Source organism: Medicago sativa, chromosome 6 (genome assembly GCF_051527215.1).
Source record: "Medicago sativa cultivar Bolivia chromosome 6, Bolivia_mono, whole genome shotgun sequence".
Lineage (NCBI taxonomy): Eukaryota > Viridiplantae > Streptophyta > Magnoliopsida > Fabales > Fabaceae > Medicago > Medicago sativa.
Window position 1 is genome coordinate 660,145 of NC_140754.1, and position 23,387 is coordinate 683,531.

General features: G+C 31.3%; 1 protein-coding gene and 2 long non-coding RNA genes across 3 annotated transcripts in view; all 3 read left to right on the forward strand.

Annotated features, from left to right (window-relative positions):
- Window positions 1-8,781: 8,781 nt before the first annotated feature.
- Window positions 8,782-10,939, forward strand: LOC146911850 (uncharacterized). Its single transcript, XR_015014553.1, has 3 exons — window positions 8,782-9,154; window positions 9,256-10,018; window positions 10,146-10,939. It is a non-coding gene; the product is annotated as an uncharacterized LOC146911850 (long non-coding RNA).
- A 3,637-nt stretch (window positions 10,940-14,576) lies between these two features.
- On the forward strand, window positions 14,577-18,759 carry LOC146911851 (uncharacterized). The gene is made up of 6 exons (XR_015014731.1): window positions 14,577-15,726; window positions 16,095-16,199; window positions 16,413-16,487; window positions 17,450-17,559; window positions 17,735-17,867; window positions 18,029-18,759. It is a non-coding gene; the product is annotated as an uncharacterized LOC146911851 (long non-coding RNA).
- A 1,780-nt stretch (window positions 18,760-20,539) lies between these two features.
- Window positions 20,540-23,387, forward strand: part of LOC146911852 (putative inactive ATP-dependent zinc metalloprotease FTSHI 3, chloroplastic) — a 31,698-nt gene continuing 28,850 nt past the window's right edge. Inside the window, exon 1 of the mRNA XM_085718071.1 lies at window positions 20,540-23,201. The gene's annotated coding sequence lies outside the window, so the exon portion shown is untranslated. The remainder of the gene's footprint in view (window positions 23,202-23,387) is intronic.

Here is a 23,387-nt window from a genome sequence, read left to right on the forward strand (position 1 = left end):
CAATTATGATACTTTTTGAAGGAATGTCAATTATAATACTTAGGATCATGTTAACTTGTGCCCTTAGGGCACATGTTAAGGAATCCAAAAAAATGCAAAACATCATATTTTAACTTTTTATAACTTATTATAAAAAGTTATAACTTTTTAGTGACATAGTAAAATAAAAAGAATAAGTGGTGGGCCTTATACGTATAGGTTAGTTGCTGGCCAAAAACTTGACCTAACCCGGTTAATAATTTGAAAATTACTCTTCTCTCAATAGGAATTACTTACTTTCACCCGAACTTTTCAAAATGTCTCCATGTGATTTAACTCACATAGGTACATAATCTACGTTGGAATATAACCTACGTGATTTAAGTTACGTTTGATATCCAACGTGAGTTAAATATCAAACGTGACTTAAGTCACGTGACATGTATTTAAAGGTCAGACAGTACCTCATTTCTTCATTCTTTTTCATTTCACATCCAAAATTTCTAAAAAATCTCTCAAATCATCAAAATCCCCAATTTCTTCAAGTTCAAATCAACCAACACTCTAATAACAAGTAAGTTTTCATAATCAAATACCGTTGACATTTTATGTTTATATGTTACATTTCTCATCTTAAATTAGAAATATTTTAGTTTTAGGATTTGTTTAAATTTTGATTTTTTTTGGCAAGAATTGATACAATGTTTACATGTAAATGACTTATGTTGCTTAAATGTTTAGATGTTTTCATTTTTATGCTGTAGTTTTTAGTTTAAGGGTTTATTTATAATTTGCACTCCAAGTGTTTGATGAAATGTTTGAATGAGTTTCTCATTGACTGTTTAATTTCTTATGGTGTAGATATGTGGTGTAGATATGAAACAATGGACACTTTGTTTAGCGCCCAAGTATGCTTCAATGGTGGAAACCCTTATTTGTTCAAGGTTCGGGACGATGTCACGTTAAAAGATCTGAACGATCAACTGAATGAAATCAACCAAGGACTTAGCCCCGAAGACACAAGGAGGGTGGAAGACGTTCAATATTCACGTCCTGAGATATTGCAGTCCAACAAGATAATGCTCACAAACAACAACTGCGTGAGGAGCATGTTCTCCGTATTTCGTCAGCACAACATGTTCCGAGGATTGAGATGGATGCTATGTTGCTGAGATCACCTGGAGATATTCTCAAGAGTTTGATTCTGCCACAAGATTATGTTTAAGTAGAATCATTATTATGTAGTGTCTTTATTTTACTATAATTTAAGTTTAATTCATGGAAGTTTGTTGAGAATGTTGGCATTGAAGTGTCTTATACTCAGCGTAAAGGTTTGCAGGTCTACACGAAAACTCACAAGAATAAAGAGAACACAACAAGTATTCTGTCGAATCAACTATATAGGTTTTCATATCGAATTCCTTCATATATGATGAGTGTCACAAAAGGGAATGCACTTCTAAGATGTTGTTTTGTACTTGATCATGCTCCTATGTCAATTGAAACTTGTCAGTTGGCATGGCAATAGGATTAAGTTCAAAAGAATGTACTGGGATGCATTCCTTTTTGTCGTGGCTCATCTTCTATGAGGAAATTCGATTTGAGAATTTATATAGTTGATTCGGTAAAATAAATGTGTTATGTTCTCTTCATTCTTACATGCAAATTTTTAGACTAAGTATAAGACGCTTCAATGCCAACATTTTCCGCAAACTTTCAAGAATTTAATTTAAACCAAACATCAGGATAATACCACATATTTAGGAAGAATGTAATGTAACGTAAATGAAATTAAAAATAAATAAAATTGTATATTTTTTGAATTGATTTCGTGTACTTGTGTATTTTTAGTTATAAATTGTTTCATTCATGCATTATTCATTAAGACATAATTGAAAGTTATAATACATAACTTTATTCAAAGTACCAAAATGCGTATATCCAAAAACATAAAAATAAAATAAAAAACATCCAACAAATAAGACATTATTACAAGCCATTACAATAATCACTTTTAATCTTCTCCTTTGTCACTTAAGTTATCAGGATTGTCCTGGATAGTTGGTGGGGCACCTAGTTTTGGTTGTGGACCAAAATAACACGTTTTTCCCCTCCTTCTCAACTTGTTGAAATTGTACATTGTCACCTTCGCATTGTTTTTTTTTTCACGGATCCTTCGCATTTGATGTTGTTCCATGTCACAGTGATTTTTGCTTTCTTTTTCAGATCTTTCTCACCCTCTTTTTTCAATTGAGCATAACACTGTTTCTTAGACATATCTACACAATGCAAAAAATCAATGGTTTAATAATGCAATTCTACTTAATGGCACTCAGAACTAATTTCATCAATACAAACAATGCAAACAATTGCACTCAAACTCAAAATACATTGCAATATTCAACATAAGATCTAAAAGAAAATTCATTGAGACATTTTATCAAACACCTAGAGTGTAACATTCAACCAACATAAAATCTAACAATTTCTAGCACAATTTAAGTCAAGCCTAGTCTAATCAACATCTAAACAACATTTTCTAACTTAATTCATCATTAACAATCCTAAAAACTAACATCCAAATCAAATCCTAAAAACCTAAACATGTGAAATTTATACAATAAATCTAACAATTCAATCACAAAAAAAGTCAATGCAAATACGATAATAAACACTTATTTGATCTTAGAGTTGTGATTGGAGTTGATTGGCTTAAACTTGATGAAAATCGCAAGAAAAGAGAGCAAAATCGCAACAATTGAAGTTTTGAAAATTTCTATGGCAGAGTGATTGCCGTTTTGTTTTTATAACATAACCAAACCAACGTGAGTAATCTCATGTTGAAATCAACCAATATATCGGACGTGATTTAAGTTACGTTAGTTATACACCTACGTCACTTAAGTCACGGAAGAATATTTTAAGAATTTAATTCTTGGTGAGAGAAGAACAATTTTCTAATAATTCAGTGGTTTCCTTTTCTTTCTCATCTACTGTGCCGCGCCCATGTAACTTTATTTATGCAATTGCAGACTACGGCCACTGACTCTGTCCATGACTCCATTCCACTATTCTTTTCATCAGACTTCATTGATTACCTTACATTTTCATCGATATTTGTTCACTGTTCCACCTACCTATCTATCCACCATCTAATTAATAGAAATGATATTTGAACATCCATTTAGTGACAACTTTTACAACTACTTGCTCTCTCATACTTACATTACTTTTTATTTTATCTCTCTGTTGTTATGGTTTCCGTACAAATACCATTTTTTTCTTTGTAAAATATGGTTGTCAAATAAGTTGTAGTTGTTAAATAACACTCCTCTTACAATAATAATAGGAAACGTGAAGTGTACTAAGTCAAAAGAAAAACTACTCAATTAATTTCTTTTTTTGAGGTAACTCAATTAATTATAAAAAAAAGTTCCGTTTTAATATATAAATAAAGATATAGACACGTGTATTTAAATTTATTAAATAATTCATATATTTAGTCATATTGGTAGATCTGAAACATTTGTTATTTAAAGAACCTAAAATATTAATTTGTTGTTTATAAAAATGACCGAATAGAGTATATTTTTATCATATAAAAATATGATAAAAATATGTGTCCTATTTTTATAATGTATATTATTTATATACCATTTATTAAGAAGAATTTTGTAAAACAACTCATAATATTTTTATCCCATAGAGAATTAATTATATTTCTTAATACGTGTGAAGTTCCTAAAACGTCTTATCATTTTGGATGGAGGGAGTACTTGAAAATCATTCGTTAGAAAAATAAAAAAAGTAAAAAAAAAAAGTTATAATAAAGTCTTGAATACTTCTTCTAGCGACAACATTTCGAAGTCTCTCATAGAACGGAAGTTGGTCTTACGAAGATTTTTATAGATAGAAGTTATTTTTTTTTGGAAGATTCTCGTAGGTATGAAGTTAGTCTTTTTGGAAGATTCTCAGAGACAAGAAGTCGGTCTTACAAAGATTATCATAGAACAAATGTTAGTCTTTTGAAAGATACTTATAGATAAGAAGTTAGTCTTTAGACGATTTTCATGGACATGAAGTTAGTCTTTGGAAGATTCTCATAAAAAATAAGTTAGTCTTTTGAAAGATTCTTATAGATAAGAAATTAGTTTTTTGAAAGATTCTCTTAGGAAAAAAATTAGTCTTTTAAAAGATTCTTATAAATAAGAAGTTAGTTTTTAAAAGATTCTTATATATAAAAAGTCAATCTTTGAAAGATTATCATAAATAAGAAGTTAGTCTTTCAAAGATTATAGTAGAACATATATTAGTCTTTGGAAAGATTCTTATAGATAAGAAATAAATTGTTAAAAAATTCTCGTAGATAAGAAATTAGTGTTTGAAAGATTACAATAGAATAGATGTTAGTCTTTATAGAATGATTCTTATACATGTGAAGTCTCCTCCTATTGGAAGACTAAGTGACCGTTTGGTTCAGCTTTGAATATAATTGATTATGAGAGAATTGATTCTGATAGAATTGATTCTGACAGAATTGATTCTGAGAGAATTGATTTATGTTTGGATACAATTATGTAGAATTGATTAAACAAAATGATTTATGTTTGGATGCAATTATGTAGAATTGCTTTTGAATGTATAATTACTAAAATAGACATAGCTAAATGAGAATTGATAAAGAATGAGAATTGATAAAGGGCAATAAAGTAAAATAACATGTTGTAATAATAAAATATACAAACCTATACACGTTGTTCAAGGAGAATTGATTCTAGAAAAGCTAGAAGCTAGGATTTGTAGCTTCATGGAGAATTGCTTTTGGAGGATAAAAACAATTCTGAAAAGCTGAACCAAACACGTTGTTTTTGGCTAGAATTGCTTTTGGCACTGTAGAGAATTCATTTTGGGCTAGAATTGCTTCTCAGAAGCCAAACCATGTTCTATTAGAATCTTCAAAAAACTAACGATTTTTTTTTGTGCCCTACTTTTCGCCAAAAAATCTAAAACTACCCCATTTTTTCAAAAAATTGCATAAGAGCATCCACATCCATGCCACTCATATGGGTGGGATAAATGGGTCCCACATAATACATTATATTACTTCACACTTTACAATTATTTAAATCACTCAACTACATTTTTTAAATATCCACATCTCTCTGACACACTGTTTCTTGCCTCAGTAAAGACATGACATTTCTCAACCGATAATCATGCTCTAAATGCCCTACTTTTTCAGATTTTCTGGTACCACTCTACTTGGAGTTGCGGGGTACCTTCAAAAGTGACGAAATTTTTGGACTTATTATATCACTCTACTCCAAGTAGAGGGGTAGTTTCTATTTTTTTTTCGAATTTTTTATATAGGACTCCATCTTGACTTGCTTGGATTTTTTTAAAAAATTTTAAATACCCCACAACTCCAAGTAGAGTGGTATAATAAGGACAAATTTTTAGCTGCATTGATTTCCGTTCTTGCATGCATAAAATGCGAAAAATAATTAAAATAACTTAATTTTAATAAACTAATAAAAGTTATATAACAAATAAAATTACCATAAAATCTACAATTATTATAAATGGCCTGCTGTCCCACACCCTCGTCTTCTACGATTTCTTCCACGATTTACTTGAGGGCCGTGTTGGTCTTCGTCATTGTTATCTGTAGTTGATATTGTATCTGACTACCATAACCCAACGACAACGACACATCGTGTTCCCTTGTTGGTCATCCCAAATCCAGAAATTGTTCATTGGAGTTCAATGAAGCCGGAGAGAAGTGAGATAGTAGGTTCGTTGGTGTTGGTGGGTTCCCAACAAGTCCATGCGTAGGGCAAAGAAAGGTCGTCAACCAATTACTCGCAATAGGACTGAGATGGATGATGTGGAAACTGAGAGAAGATGCGGCGTGTGTAGGATGCCTGGTCATTCCCGCAAAGATTGCATTAATATTAGACATCAGTAGCAATCTAGTCTTTTTTTCATATTTATTGTATTTGGTATGTTTTTTATTTTATAAATATTATGATTATTAAAATTAAGTTTTTTTTAAGGAAATACATTAAAAATAAACTATTTTAATTTTTTTTTTATATATTATGCATGCAAGAACGGAAATCAATGCAGCTAAAAATTTGTCCTTATTATACCACTCTACTTGGAGTCGTGAGGTATTTAAAATTTTTAAAAAAGGGTTTGCTAGGATACACCCACTAGTTTTTATTAAGGTGTGTTTTAGCAAAGATATAACTAAAAAGTTGTTAAATACACCTTAAGGTGAATGTTGCTAAAACACATCTTCTAAAAAAGAAGTGGGTGTATGTTAGCAACTCCTATAGGCATTTGCTAGGATACACCCACTTATTTATTAGAAGGTGTGTTTTAGCAAGTTATAACTAAAAAGTAGTTAAATACATCTTAAGATGTAGCTTGCTAAAATAAAAACCAGTGGGTGTGTTCTAGCAAATCCCTTTTAAAAAATACCCCAAAAATACCATGCAAGTCAAGATGGAGTCCTATGTAAAAATTTCGGAAAAAAAAATAGAAACTACCCCTCTACTTGGAGTAGAGTGGTATAACAAGTCCAAAAATTTCGTCGCTTTTGAGGGTATCCCGCAATTCCAAGTAGAGTGGTACCGGAAAATCTGAAAAAGTAGGGCATTTATGCAATCTTTTGAAAAAGTGGGGGTAGTTTTGGATTTTTTGGCAAAAAGTAGGGCGAAATTTTTTTTTCTTTCAAAACTAACTTGTTTATTGTCGGAGCAATTCTTACTTAGACATAAATACAAATGAAAAATGTTTAGACACACTCACATAAATGAAAAAAATAAATAAGAAAAAATCTAATCACATCATTCAATTATTTTCTCATTTAATTTTTTCAGTTTATATATGTATGTTTAATAATTTTTTATTTGTGTTTATGTTCAAATAAGTATTTCTCATACTGTCTATGAAAAACTTCCCAAGTCAACATGCAGTAGACAGGATCTTATGAATTAAAGTGCTTTGGAATCAAGAGAGCTTGTGCCTTGTACATACTACATACATGGCGCAGTAGGCTTTGTGCAGTTATTGCTATCAAATCACATTTCTCTCATTGCCTTTATTTACATCACCTTGAAAGATGAGAACCCAAATGGCATGGTACATCATGCTTGATCACTTCTTGATGACGATGTTGATGTAAGGTGCAGCTAAAATATTATCGAGAGAAAAAATATATGTACAAATAATTTATGATAAATTTTGTGACAACTTACTCTTTCATATTCTTATTGAATTTTTAATTTTTCTCTATTGTTTTAATTCCGTATCAATACTTAATTTTCTTTCTAGATTTATGCAAGGCCGGGCCAAAATGTCAAGAGGCCTAAAACAAATTTTATAATGAGGTTTTTCGGAAGTTTAAAAAAAAAATTACACATTGCTTATTAAAAGCATGATAAATCAAGTTTTGTTGAATCCAATATTTAAACTTATGACCAAAATGATTTTAGGCCTTAAAATTGACTAATTAAGCTAGATAAATATTGATTATTAAAAGCATGAAGTTTTGTTGAATCCAAGATTTGAACTTATGACCAAAAGGATTTTAGGCCTTAAAATTGACTAATTAAGCTAGATAAATATTTTTTTTTGAAAGAAAGAAGCTATTAATTGACTAATTAAGTTAGATAAATATTGATCATTAATATGTCATATTATATAATTATAGCTATTTTGAGGCCTTTTTCAAACCCAAAATCTTGAGGTCTAAAGTCTTTGCTTGGATGGCTTGACCCTTGGGTCAGCCCTGGATTTATGGTGTTTAAAAATTTGTTAAATACAAAATTGTTCTAATAAATAACAGAACCTAATTATCAATAATGTATTACCCTATTTCAATGGTGCATACCTTACGGTATATTAATGTTTTTTATCCAACATTTTTTTTAAAGACGTTTTTTTATCCAAACCGTAGTCATTGTAGTGTCATAATAATCTTATACTCCGTATTCGATTATGTTTATTTTTGTATCAAATATTCCACGATATTTTAAATATGTTTTCATCATTATAAATATAGGGAAATGTTAACTTGTGCCCTTAAGGCACAAGTTAAAAAGTTAAAGATAGAAACATTTTCTTGGAACTTGTGTATTCATTGTTGTAAAAGTTAAACAATTTATATTTCCAATAAAAAATTGATTTATCATTTCCTTTTTTAGTTCCTTAACTTGTGCCCTTAGGGCACAAGTTAACATGACCCATAAATATATCAAGTTTTTTTTTGTGGCCGGGATTCGAATCTCGGACCTTGCATATATTATGCATTGTCCTTACCAACTGAGCTAACCTCACGGGGACAAGTTTTTGTTTTATATAATACAGAAAATTTGAAAATAAAAGTTTAAATTTATTTTTTTATATATATTTTCTCTTTTCCGGTCGAACTCCAAATTATCTAAAAATCGAAGGCTAACATGTTTGCAATCACGTCATCTCATATGACGGCATTGTAGTACTGTTACTGAATTCAGTGGTGGGCCTATACATAGGCTCATCTCATGTCATATCTTTTCTGTTCCCGCGCCCATGTAACTTTGTTTATGCAATTGCATGCAGACTACGGCCACTGACTCCCTCCCTCCATCCCATCCCATCCCATCCCTCTTTCCATCAGACTTCATTGATTGATTCCCATCAATATTTGTTCTCTATTCTATTCTATTCAACCTACCTATCTATTTAATTACTAATATTCTTCTTTTCTTCTTAAATTTACAATTCAACAAAAGAAACTAATAAATGAAATGATAGAGGAGAGGAGAGGAGAAGAGAGAGGTGGGTTGTTTGGTTGAAATAAGCTTTCTTTGAACTTCTTACCACTATTGCTAAAGCTTACTTCAACGGTCCAGATCTATCGACCGTTGCATCGCATTGCATTTCATTTTTATCTACTTCTTTCCTTCTCACACCTCCAACAGAATAAATTAAAGAAGCTCGTTTGAGTTAAGGCTCATTGAATCGATTCGAAACGCGAAAGTACAACCAAACTCAGTGAATCTCTCAGAAGCGCGGTTGTAGTGTAGATCTTTACCTACCGTCATGGAAGTTTACAATCTTTACTTTCTCAGCTTCGTTCGTTCTACAATCGCCGCTGAGATCCGCAAAAATCACCAATCCCAAGGTACCTTCTTCTCTATCTTATAACTACTTGTTTGTGTTGTTGGAGTTCAAATTGGAACTACTGTTTAGTTTGTTTGTTATAACTATGTTTATTGATTTCAGAATGACCGTACCGTGCCAAGTACAAAAGCATCGATCTAATCGAGATTTGGAGTTTTACTCAATGTCTAGCTAGGGAGTTTTACGAGCAAGGTAAAATCATGTCTTTCAATCTAAAACATCCAATGCCTTAATCAATCTATGACTATTATTGGGTTATGCAACACTACAATATACTATAATAGAAAGGGAATAAAGGTGAAATTATTAATAGTAAGAAAAAGTAATCATGTCAAATTTTGGTTTGTTACTGACTTAGATATTATAACTTGGTATGATTTAGGTATGAAAATAAATATTAATAATAACCTTATGAGTTGCAAGTTTTGCCGACTTACATATATTTTGGTTTGTTATTGGATATTTAATCTTCAATTTTTTTATTTTTATTTTAATAAATCTGTAGAATGAAAATAATTGTAGGTGGAAAATCGAGTTACTTACTGTATGCATTTCATACTTCTAATTTTTTTGTTTTGTTTTGTTAATGAAATGTATTTCTTTGTGCGTGATTCAAATTAAGTTATGTAGTTAGGGTTGAATTTTATACTTAACCAATTGGCTAGTGATTATTTTTTGAATCTCTTGGATATATCTGCGTGAGTGGATTCCCGACGCCAATTTGCAAGCTTGGGAGCATATTGGAATGTCTTCACAAGCTTATCTATGCCATCTCGCTTTGCTAAGAAGATCACCAATTTGTTGGTGTGTGTGTGGCAGGAGGATACGGTCTTAGCTAGCTAGTTCACTGTGTTTTTCCTAAATTGTAAGTACCATGCAATATTTTAATTGGAATTAGCTGTTAGTTAGTGCATTGTAGCTTGCAATACAACACCATTTGTATATAAATATGACATGCAAACTCTTGTTCAATCAATAAATTCACTTGCCAGATTTGATCACGACGGACATGAAGTTTTTGTAGATGCACTTGCCATGCATGAAGAGGTTTTTTACCGAGCATTGCTATAGCTAGCGACAAAAATATTATCAAGAAAGCTCGTGAATACAAATTCAACCAATACAAAAGCTCGCTTTTGCGGAATTCACGGGAGCCGGTGGAAAAAAACATGCTAGTCAATAATATTTGGGCGATGCTATTTATCGCGACAGAGTATCCCACGAGAATTTCACGAATGTGCTTTTTCTCTCAAAAAAAATATTAAACAATAAGTTCTTAATGCAGCTAAAGGTTTTTATTCCAACAACTCAAAAGAAATCACCGTCACTGCTCATATATGTGAAAATATATATCATCCATTTATCTTGAGACTATTGTTAATCCACTTTCATGAGTATATCATTTAGATGAAGTGGAGAGAGAATAATAGTGCCATGCAAAGAAATATGAAGTGGGTGGAAGACGTGGGATAACAAAAGACCAAGATTGGAAGAAACACATAGGGCAAAAATGATAAAAAAGGAGTTGGTGTGCCACATCGTGATATTCTCGTGATGCTTAACTTCGCGAGATTAAGCATTATCCATAATATTTAGTTACTGAGGGTGTGTTTGGTAAAAAGAAGCTATAAGCTAGCTGATAGCTGATAAGCTAGCTGATAGCTGAAAAACTAGCTTATAGCTGGTAGCTGATAGCTGGTAGCTGATAGTTGAAAAGCTAGTTTATTAAAATTAAAGTGTTTGGTAAAATTAGCTATTGAAATGACTGATAAATATAGAATGACATAAAAGGACATATTTGTTTATTTTTATTTCTTTATAAATCACATATATGATTTTTTTTCCTAATGTATTTCTTTTTAATATTTCAAATTATTTTCATCTTCAAGTTGATAAATGTATTTTATGAATTTTAAAAAGCTAGCTTATTAAAATTAAAGTATTTGGTAAAGTTAGTTGTCAATGTAACTGATAAATATAAAATGACATTAAATGACATGTTTGTTTATTTATTTTTTATAAATTATATATGTAATTTTTTTTACTAAATGTAATTCTTTTTAAATATCAAAATTTATTTCCAATTACTTTCAACAAATTTTCATTTTTTGACGAATATTGTTTAACTAAACTAGCTTCACAATTTATTTATTATTAAAATTAAATACTACATTAATTAAAAGCAATGTCATAAAAACAAGTGAACAACAAAATATAAAAAAGTATAACGTGTGGGTAGGTTGGTTGCAGTAAACTATAAAAACATGGGAACGTGGGTAGTTTATTTTTCCTTTATAAAATATTAAAATTAATGTAATAAGGTTAAAATTGGAAAAAGTTATAAAAAGCTACCAGCTATAAGCTCAAAAGCTACTTGAAATAGCTTTTCAAAAAACGCTATAAGCTAGTGAAAAAAGCTTTTTACCAAACACATCTTATTCTATCAAAACAAGCTTATAAGCTAGTCCAACAAGCTATAAGCTAGCTTATTTGTGTTACCAAACACAGCCTGAAACACACTTTCGGGATAGTTCGCTGAACATTTTGTCACTATATATATTATTTGGAAAATGCTAGATATCAAGAATGATTTTATCAAGAAAAATTCAAGAATGACATGGCAGAATAATCACCATTAGATTTCAGTCCCACCACCCCATGATTTCCGCACCACCCCATGATTTCCGGTCAAGTTGAGATTTTATTGGCTAACATTAATTTCAGGACAATTTCTTGATAAAATCTAAGGGTAATTATTCTGCCATGTCATTCTTGAATATTTCTTGATAAAATCTTTCTTGATATATAGCATTGCTCATATTATTTCCCTTTTTTTACCACGACAATTTATGGGAAGTACTTTCATGAGGTAAAAATCATGTTTTCAATTACTTTTGGCTAAAAATATTTACAATTTTTTTCCATGAGTATTTCTAAATTTTCTTGGCTTAATTGCACTTTTGGCCCCCTATCTTTTCAAAACTTGCGGTTACAGCCCCCTAATTAATTTAAATACAAAACAGCCCCCTAAGTATTGAATCTTTGGCAGTTTTTCCCCCAAGGCCAAAAAAAAAATGAAAAAAAATGACACGTGGCACCTCATTTAGGGTGCCACGTCAGCGTTGGGGGCCAAAACTGCCAAAGATTCAATACTTAGGGGCTGTTTTGTATTTAAATTAGTTAGGGGGCTGTAACCGCAAGTTTTGGAAAGATAGGGGGCCAAAAGTGCAATTAAGCCAATTTTCTTTTGCGAAACTTTTGGCAGGTTTCCAAATGCAAATAATGAGACAAGGTTATCAAAGTTCAAGAGGGTAGGTGTTTTTGTGGAAGTAGTCCTTGCACGGAGAGTGGCTATCAAGATGCTGCCATTGAACTTGGAAATGAATTGGTATGTATTAGTGATAATGATTTACCCTCATGTTAAGTTTTTTTTTTCTCTCTGTTGCGAAATTCTTGAAAAAGGTTTTTTTTTTTTTGCTTTTTTTTTTTAATGTGGTAGAAATGGTTAAACTTATGATATGACATGTTGAATATTGTAATTCCTCTGTAAATTTCAGTTGGGTGAGTTCCTTGTGTTCGTAACTATCCTAAAGTTGTAACTTGAAACTCTCTCTCTTTCTCTTGGTTGAGTTGGTTTCTAGCATCTATTTGATTTTAAAGATGTGATTTTTAGTTTACTCACATATTCTTAATGTTAAAACTACCCTAAAGTTGTTATCACATAATGTCTCAAAGTTTGGGTTTAATGCCGTGACCAACAAATTTGTATGGTTTTTATTGGTTCAACCTTTCTGACTCAACCGTTTTTTTTAGATATGTGATCTTTTCCCTTTCCTTAGCTTCAAAGTAATAATTTTTCATGTCAAACATTTTAGGCTTAAAAATAGTACGTATACCTCTCTTTTTTGCATTAATATGCGTATCTAAGTTGTACTTCATTTAAGTAGAAATTGTTTTGTCAATTGAGTTTTTTGGTCTTCAAGAAAATTATGAAGACAAATGGAACTTGTGAATAACTTGATATGCTTTTTGATTTGTTTTGATATATGAACTTCGTGTTGCTTCTCTCACAAAAGTAAGTAAGATGGTAACATCGTCTCTTATAATTGCTTGTTGAAAAATTAATTTTATTTTAGATACATGTTGAGTAACATCGACAAAATCGTAATTTCCGGAGACATCTTATGGCTGATGCTACTTTCTTAATCTATAAAAATATGCAGGTGATCATGTTCCTGTTGATATGCTTGCTTACATGCTTGCCTGGCTGCTTTCTAAACACTTTGAGAAACTGTCTGATGAAGGAGTTGTTGATATTGGCTTTCCACTTTTGAGTTCTCTCTCATTCATTCACTTTATCATTCAACTTTAAGCTGTTCTTACGAATTTTAAGAAAGTTTATTATTTATAGCTTGCATATGGTTTTTGATTGTTTTGTGCAGAAGAGGATAATGTATATCATGTTTTTGCACTGAATAATATATGCATACACGCACACACACATGCATATTTAGCCATATGACTCTGTTTTGCCCTAAGAATGTTATGAATGACGAGTCTATATGCATAAGACAATAAAGTGTTACAAGTACAATTATAGATATAATTATTAGAGATAAAATAGAGGTAGCTCTCAATGTAGAAAAGATGGTAGAGTATTGTCTTACGTGATTTTGTTAGGGGAGGAAACTTGTAGGAAAAAAGAGGAATGTGAAATCAATCATCTAAGAGAGAGTTAACAGTTTTATAAACAACTTCATGAGATAAATGTCAATTTTAGGTTCCCAATCAGGTAATCTAGCCCAACTTGCATAAAACTGAAAAATCAAAAGGTAGCATATTAACAAAAATAAATATATAAAAAAAAGCTAGCAAATAGAATTCTGGCGTCAACGTGAAAATAAAACTTACACCTGCATTTTTTTCACTTTCTTTTTGGATAATGTTTCAGCCATCTCAATTTTTATCTTCTTGGTTGGTCTGTATGTATATGAAGCACAAGAGGATGTGCTACTTGTGGTTCCTTTCCTGGGATTTTTTTCTTGTTGCCGGATTTTTGATATTGTGTTGCTCCATATGCAATGGTTCTAATAATCTATTGCACATTTGACACTATATATAGAATTGTAATATATAAAAATATACTAATTAAAAGGTAGATAGATGATTGAATTGTAATGAATAAAATTGGAAAAAAATGAATGAATAAAGTCCTGATAAAGAATGGATGGGATGGAGGCTCAGACAAAGCAGCGATGGAGTTGAGAATCATATTGATTACATTCTCAACTCCATTGCTGCTTTGTTTGAGCTTCCATTCATCCCCATTCTTTATTAGAACTTCATTCATTCGTTCTTTTCAATTTTATTCATTACAATTCAACAACTTATATCTACCCTTTAATTAATACATTCTTTTATATTACTCCCTCCGTCCCATATTACTTGACCTAGTTGACTCTGTCACGTATGCCAATACACAATTTTAAACTTAAATTTCTTTAATAATCTAGTAGAAAAAATTACGAAAATTTGATATTTTGAAAATATTAATCGAGACGAATCTAACAACATCTTATATGCTATATTTTGTTTTCATATATTAGTAGAAAAATAGAGTCAAAGCATGTTACATGAATAGTGCAAATATTCTAAATAGGTCAAGTAATATGGGACGGAGGGAGTACAATTCTATATATAGTGTTAAATGTGCAATAGATTATTAGAACTAATGCATATGGAAAACAATACAATATCAAATATCCATCAACTAGAAACAAAATCCGAGGAAACGAACCAAGAAGATAAAAATTGAGACGGCTAAAACATCATTAAAAAAAAAGTGGAAATGTAAGTTTTATTTTCACGTTGACGCCATAATTCTTTTTGCTTGCTTTTTTTTGATATATTTATTCTTGTTTATATGCTAGCTTTTGATTTTTCAGTTTTATGCAAGTTTTGCTAGAATACCTGATTGGGAACTTAAAATTGAAATTTATCTCATGAAGTTATTTACAAAAGTCGCGAGAAAGTTAGACAAGGTTGCCAACTTTGATCTGAGCCAACAACAATCTTGGGATGAAGCTGCGGAGCTTGTGATTTCTTATATTAAAAAGAAAGGATTTGGTCAGCTTGTGATTTCTTATATTAAAAAGAAAGGATTTGGTCATCTTCGCTTGAAAACGGGTAATGATGTGCGTGATAGGCTAGTGAAAATCTGAAACAATTATAAACGTGTAAGTTTCTTTTTTGTTTCTTTCCTTCATGTGGAACTTGTGAATAACTTGATATGCCTTTTGATTTGTTTTGATGTATGGCTTTGTGCTGCTTCTCACAAAAGTAAGTAAGATGGTAACATCGTCTCTTATAATTGCTTGTTGAAAAATTAATTTTATTTTAGATACATGTTGAGTAACATCGACAAAATCATAATTTCCGGAGACATCTTATGGCTGATGCTACTTTCTTAATCTATAAAAATATGCAGGTGATCATGTTCCTGTTGATATGCTTGCTTACATGCTTGCCTGGCTGCTTTCTAAACACTTTGAGAAACTGTCTGATGAAGGAGTTGTTGATATTGGCTTTCCACTTTGGAGTTCTCTCTCATTCATTCACTTTATCATTCAACTTTAAGCCGTTCTTACGAATTTGAAGAAAGTTTATTATTTTTAGCTTGCATATGGTTTTTGATTGTTTTGTGCAGAACAGGATAATGCATATCATGTTTTTACACTGAATAATATATGCATACACGCACACACACATGCATATTTAGCCATATAACTCTGTTTTGCACTAAGAATGTTATGAATGATGAGTCTCTGCATAAGACAATAAAGTGTTAGAAGTATAATTATAAATATAATTATTATAATTTTTGTCAAAAACTTTATTTCATTTCTAATGTCTATACAATTCTCCTTTTGCTTCATGTTTAGGAGGCTTTTGAAATATTTAAGAAACAAGAGGAGCCTAACCAAGCTGAAGTTGGTTCTAAGGTTGCTGAGTTTCATCAAATGAAAGCACTCCAATAGACTTCCCATGTAAATTTATTTCATTTATGTTTCACTTATCTATGTGGAGAGAGGATCCATTAATTCTGATAATATATTTGGTTCGGTTTAGTTAAATCTCAAAGACATTTCTAGAATTTTTAAGAATTTTCTTGCATCTCTGATGTTAGAAATGTTTTGCCAATTTTTTCTTCTTGGACTTTTATGTATTAAAACTATTTCTTCCTTTTGTTGCTTTTATAGGTTCAACTTACTTCTTTAGTGCCTATGCTATTGAAAAGGAGCATCAAGCAAACAACACGAGGCTTCCTACTTCAGGTTTTGCTAAAATTATTATGTTTATTAGGATCTGCAGAATCAATGAAGCCGCACGTGTAAATTATGGTTAAACAATTTCAAGTGGCAGAATCATTTTTTCTATGATATGAGAGATATAAATGTGTGTTTAATTTGACAATAGGGAATAGGTTAAAGCAATTTTCTGCCTATTGTTGTCTTTATTTTTTCAGTAGTGGAAGCCAAAGTATTGAAAATGTTGATAGTGTACATGTTTTGTTGTTCCTAATCTTGACATATCTTTGTGCATTGATTAATTTAATTTTTTTTAAATATTTGTGCTTTGATTAATGTTTTTAATATATTTTACTGTTTTTTTTTGTCAAAGTTTCAGTCATGCAGATGAGGTGGTGGAAACCCGACGCAAACAACCGGCAGTTTCCCCTTTTTTAGAAAGAAAACAATTTGTTAGAATTGATAGTCTTTCAAAATTCTAACTTTTTTCTTCCTTTTTTGAAAAACGAAAATCTTACGCTAAAAACGAAAAATAAGTTAAGTTTAAAATACAATGCATAAGTTATTTTATGCATAAAAACGAAAATCTTACGTTAAAAACAAAAAATAAGTTAAGTTTAAAATACAATGCATACACAATAGTTCTTTCATGTTTGTAAGTTGTAAAAAGAGCAATTCATTTCATGGTAAGAGCTCATATCTAATCTTTCATGGTACCTGCAGTACGTTCAAACAATTGAACATGTTTAGTAAAAATTTCATTGTAGGAGCAATTGAATCAATAGTTATAACATATACATGTGCAAGTATTTAGTTGTAACGTATTTATATGAATTAAGTATTTTAAGTGAAAGTTTTAGAAGCATATGTTAATGGTTATGCTAGTAAAATTTTCAATACCTTTGTTTTATTTGGATGCCTGATATCTTTTATCTCTATGCATCAATATATTCATTTCATTTATCAATCACTTTCTATGTTTTGTGCAGTATAAAAGCTTATTGGACAACCATGCACTGCTTGGAGTTGAGGGAGAACTTGAAAGGAAAATAGAAGATTATTAAACCGTGATAACGCTAAACTGAACGACTCACATGAGGTAATAACAGTACCAAGTTATTTATTGGTAGTTATAAAGAAACACATTTTAGCAACATAATAAAGAAACACAATGTAAAACATTTGGAACATAACACTCACATTTCCAGCACTTCAAAACCCTCTTTAGAAGTGTCTTCTTACTAATGCAATGCTGAAATTTTACAATGATATAGGAGATTGTGTTAAAGATAATGAAGGATTACATAAAGAAGAAAAGATGACATAAAGGAGAGAAGACAACACCTGTTATTTCTAGAAAAGGAGCAGCTCTTGTTTTGTTTGGAGTTCACCACTTACAAGAGGAAGGTAATCATATACTCACCCGACATATCATATGGTGTCCTTTTGTCCAATTCAATTGACTGCTATTGTAAATTGCTTACAAAGCATGAGATAATGCAACAAATATCCTTCCAAATTTCAATTATGTAGAACTTTTTATTAAACTACATTCATACCATGGACAGATTGCATACAAATGATAATATAAGGGATTCAAATCCAAGTAGTTTCACACCAAAATGATTCAATACACGTTTTTAAGAGATTCTACTTATTGTTATATCAAACAATGTTATATCAAATAATATATTTATAATTAATCAACTGATTATCAAACTTAAGTTTATATCACATCTGAGACCAAAAGTCTTCATATACTACTACTATATTGCATAGTGGAATTCTAAATGATTTGAATGGCTTAGTAAACCATTTTATTAGGAAAAGCAAAACTTGACATAAATCATGAGAAATCTAGAAGGTAGATGCAATTAATTATAGAGAACATTAAAAAAAACAGGCGCACAATCAGAACAATAAACAAGCAGACCACAAATGCTGCATACTGTTAAGGCATTTCTGCCTGGTTACAAACTGTTACAAAATTAATAAAAGAAAAATAAACGAGCATACCACAAAGGTTGTATATTGTCAAGGCATTATGTCTGATTACAAATAATTACAATCAAGTTAAAAAAAAAGCCATTCATGCATCATCATTCCTTCTTCCTCCACGATCAGTAGTGATTATCTATAATCATCAGAAAAAGACAGAAAACAGGACAAATTAGAAAGAAAGAAATACCCTTCAAAATCAAAATTAATTAACACACTTCTAAAAAAATCAACATAGTTTTTGGTTTCTTAAATCATAAAGGTATATAAATATTTTTCAAATGCGATCAATAAAAGAGAATAAATTAACATAGTTCTTTGTTTCTTAAATCATAAGGGTATATTTTAATAGAAATTATTCAAGAAAAATACCTCTCTTTTTCAAGTCAACTAACAATTTATCCACAGCCACACGCTTGTCAACTCGTTCATCTGCTACCAAAAACATGAGATCACGTTTCTCAGCTAGAGTGCAAATTATACATTTTGGTTCCTGTTCAAGCTTCAAGTCTTTGCAAATCTTTAAAACTTTACTTTGAAGAGCCATATTATCCACTTATTGGCCCATCATCAACAGATTAACAGCCGACAAGTGTGAAATAAGCAAATCTAGTGCTCATAGTTTTAGTCTTTCTGGAACTTGCAGTCTTGCTCTTTGCCTGAACACTTGTACCAATTAATTTTGGGATTGTGAATTTCTTATTTTGAAACAAATCTTTGGCTGAATAAGAGTTGGCAATCAGCAGGTGCATGAATCTGATAGAATAAAACAAACCAAATAAGCTTAATGTTAAATTTGCAGAAAACAGTGCATGTCAATTGTGTCACGAAGGATACAAAAAAGAAAAGAAAAAGGAAGTCATTACATTTTTTCTTTTCATGACGGTTCGAAGCGAAACGAGTCTCGCTCACAACTTCATATCCGTTTTCTGGGCACCATAGTTTTTCTTCCTTACGTAGAAGTTAAGGATCTTTGCAGCTCTATCCCATGCTTCAGTTTGGGACAAGTTAAAATCACTGTAGTGGCGATCATTTACAACTATCTTAGCAAATTACCTCATAATACCATTTCGTACTTTTCTCATTGAAACTTTAAGGGTAGCAGGCACGGCTGCCCCCGAAGCATAACTATTTATATCAGCTCATTCAAGAAAAGGTAAATACATAACAAAAATAGTTTTAAAAGTTGAAGTGTAAAAAAGAACATTTCCTAATAAATATAATAGGTATGCCTTGACATGTGAATCTAAATTCTCATTAGAAACAGCAACATTATGGAATTTTTCTTTCAATTTGTCTAAACTTATATCATGGATTGTTTTTCCCTACTACTAAACATTAGCAAATTATTAGTTTCGTCCGGATTTACTGAACACGGGGATGCTATTAAAACAATAGTAGATCATTTGTCAATAAAGGTATATAAATATTTTTCTAATACGATCAATAAAAGAGAAAATAAATCAACACAATTTTTTGTTTTTTAAATCATAAGGGTATATAAAACTTTTTTTTTGCTAATATATATATATATATATATAGAATTTTTAATAGAAATTATTCAAGAAAAAAATACCTTTCAACATATCCACAACGGAAGCCTTGTCAAGTAGCGCATCCGAAGCCAAAGACATGCGATCAGGTGGTAGACAACTTGACACTATGGTAAAAGATACCCTCGAATCATGTCCCAACCCTCTACATATTGCTATACACTTATCAAAAAGAGGTTGATTATCCTGATTCTGAATCATCATCGGAGCCTGACGATCAACAGCGGATAATACATCCAGTGCTGTAGAAACTTATCGGGTTCTAGCTGGTGAAGAAACTTCTCGGGTTGGTGACCTGCTATTTTTAATTGTTTCGGATCTCTAAGTTTAACCCCTAAACTTAGAGATGCCCATCGTGAAAGAAACAGGTCACCAACCCGAGAAGTTTCTTCACCAGCTAGAACCCGAGAAAGTTCTACGACACTGAATGTATTGGTCGCTGTTGATCGTCAGGCTCCGATGATGATTCAAAATCTGGATAATCAACCTATTTTTGATAAGTGTATAGCAACATGTAGAGGTTTGGGACATGATTCGAGGATATCTTTTACCATAGTGTCAAGTTGTCTACCATCTGATCGCATGTCTTTGGCTTCAGATGCGGTACTTGGCAAGGCTTCCGTTGTGGATATGTTGAAAGGTATTTTTTTCTTGAATAATTTCTATTAAAAATTCTATACATATATTAGCAAAAAAAAAAATTTATATACCCTTATGATTTAAGAAACAAAAAATTGTGTTGATTTATTTTCTCTTTTATTGATCGTATTAGAGAAATATTTATATACCTTTATTGACAAATGATCTACTATTGTTTTAATAGCATCCCCGTGTGTTCAGTAAATCCGGACGAAGCTAATAATTTGCTAATGTTTAGTAGTAGGAAAAAACAATCCATGATATAAGTTTAGATAAATTGAAAGAAAAATTCCATAATGTTCCTGTTTCTAATGAGAGTTTAGATTCACATGTCAAGGCATACCTATTATATTTATTAGGAAATGTTCTTTTTTGCACTTCATCTTTTAAAACTAGGCTAAAGTGCACTTTTCACCCTTAAGATTCAAAAAGTTGCGATTTTGACCCCTATGAAAAAAAATGACATAAGTGACCCCCCATGTTTAGGGAAATATGTTCTTTTAACCCCCTAACATAAGGGATATATGATATTTTGACCCCTTATCTTTTCAAAATGTTGCGATTATGGCCCCTTTTTTGGGACACGTGGCGTCTTCTCAGCAATTTTGGGACGAAGGGGACCAAAATTGTAATTTTTTTAATAGGGGGCCAAAATCGCAACTTTTTGAAACTTAAGGGGGGAAAAGTGCACTTTAGCCTTAAAACTATTTCTGTTATGTATTTACCTTTTCTTGAACAAGCTGATATAAATAGTTATGCTTGGGGGGCAGTCGTGCTTGCTACCCTCAAAGTTTCAATGAGAAAAGTACGAAATGGTATTATGAGGTAATTTGCTAAGATAGTTGTAAATGATCGCCACTACAGTAATTTTGACTTGTCCCAAACTGAAGCATGGGATAGAGCTGCAAAGATTCTTAACTCCTACATAAGGAAGAAAAAAATTATCGTGCCCAGAAAACGGGTATGAAGTTGCGAATCGTCATGAAAAGAAAAAATGTTATGACTTTTTTTTTTCTTTCCTTAGTGACACAAATGACATGCACGTTTTTCAGCAAATTTAACATCAAACTTCTTTGGTTTGTTTTATTCTATCAGATTCATGTACCTGCTGACTGATCAGCTCTTGACTCAGCCAAATATTTGTTTCAAAATAAGAAATTGACAATCTCAATTAGTTGGTACAAATATTCCGACAAAGAGCAAGACTCCAAGTACCAGCAAGACCACAACTAAGAACACCAGATTTGCTTCTGTTTCACGCATACCGACTGTTAATCCGTCGGTGATGGGCCAATACGTGGATGATATGACTCTTCTGAGTGAAGTATTAAAGATTTGCATAGACTTGAAGCTTGAACATGACCCAAAACGTATAATTTGCACTCTTGCTGAGAAACGTGATCTCATGTATTTGGTAGCAGATGAACGAGTTGACAAGCGTGTGGCTACGGATGAATTGTTAGTTGACTTGAAAAAGAGAGGTATTTTTCTTGAATAATTTCTATTAAAATATACCCTTATGATTTAAAAAACAAAGAACTGTGTTAATTTATTTTCTCTTTTATTGACCGCATTTGAAAAATATTTATATACATTTATGATTTAAGAAACCAAAAACTATGTTGATTTTTTTAGAAATGTGTTAATTAATTTTGATTTTGAAGGGTATTTTTTCCTTTCTAATTGGTCATGTTTTCTGTCTCTTTCTATGATTATAAACAATCACTACTAATCGTGGAGGAAGAATGGATGATGAGGCATGAATGACTTTTTTTTTTAACTTGATTGTAATTATTTGTAATCAGGCATAATGCCTTGACAATATGCAGCCTTTGTGGTATTCTCGTTTATTTTTCTTTTTATTAATTTTGTAAAGGTTTGTAACCAATGCCTTAACAGTATGCAACCTTTGTGGTCTGCTTGTTTATTGTTCTGATTGGGCCTTTTTTTTTTTTAATGATCTCTATAATTAATTGCATTTACCTTCTAGGTTTATCATGATTTATGCCAAGTTTTGCTTTTCCGAATGAAATGGTTTACTAAGCCATTCAAATAATTTAGAATTCCACTATGCAATATAGTAGTATATGAAGACTTTTGGTCCAGACGTGATATAGACTCAAGTTTGATAACCTGTTGATTAATTATAGATAGATTATATGATATAACATTATTTGATATTACAATAAGTAGATTCCCTTAAAAACGTTTATTGAATCATTTTGGTGTGAAACCAATTGGACTTGAAAGCTAACTTATATTGCTTGAGAATGTTGGAAACGATAAAGTATCTAACGAAGAAGAAGCACAACAAGTGGTAGATGTTTTGATGGATAAGGACATAGGCGAGGTTGTGAGTGAGAATGCTGTAAGATCTGGTCAAATTCCCTGTGTTGAATAAATTGAAGAAATTCTCTAAGAGACGAGCTTCAATTCCTGAGTGGCTGTATTCGACAAGAAATAGTCAGCGAAGAAGCGGAAACCTAATAGCCAGACAGCTGGATTTGAAGATGTTCAAGGTGTTGATTCTGCAAAAGTAGAACTCATGGAGGTAAATATGTTCAAATCCATTTGACTATTTTCCTGTTCTCATGGTTATAGGTATAATATAGCTTGTGGCATTTAGTTGGCATTGTCACAAAACAAAATTACTCCTGTCCTGATTGCATCAAAATATTCGACTTTGAAATGTTTTACGTGCATGGAGTGAGTATTCATTGATTTCCAATCTGTATTG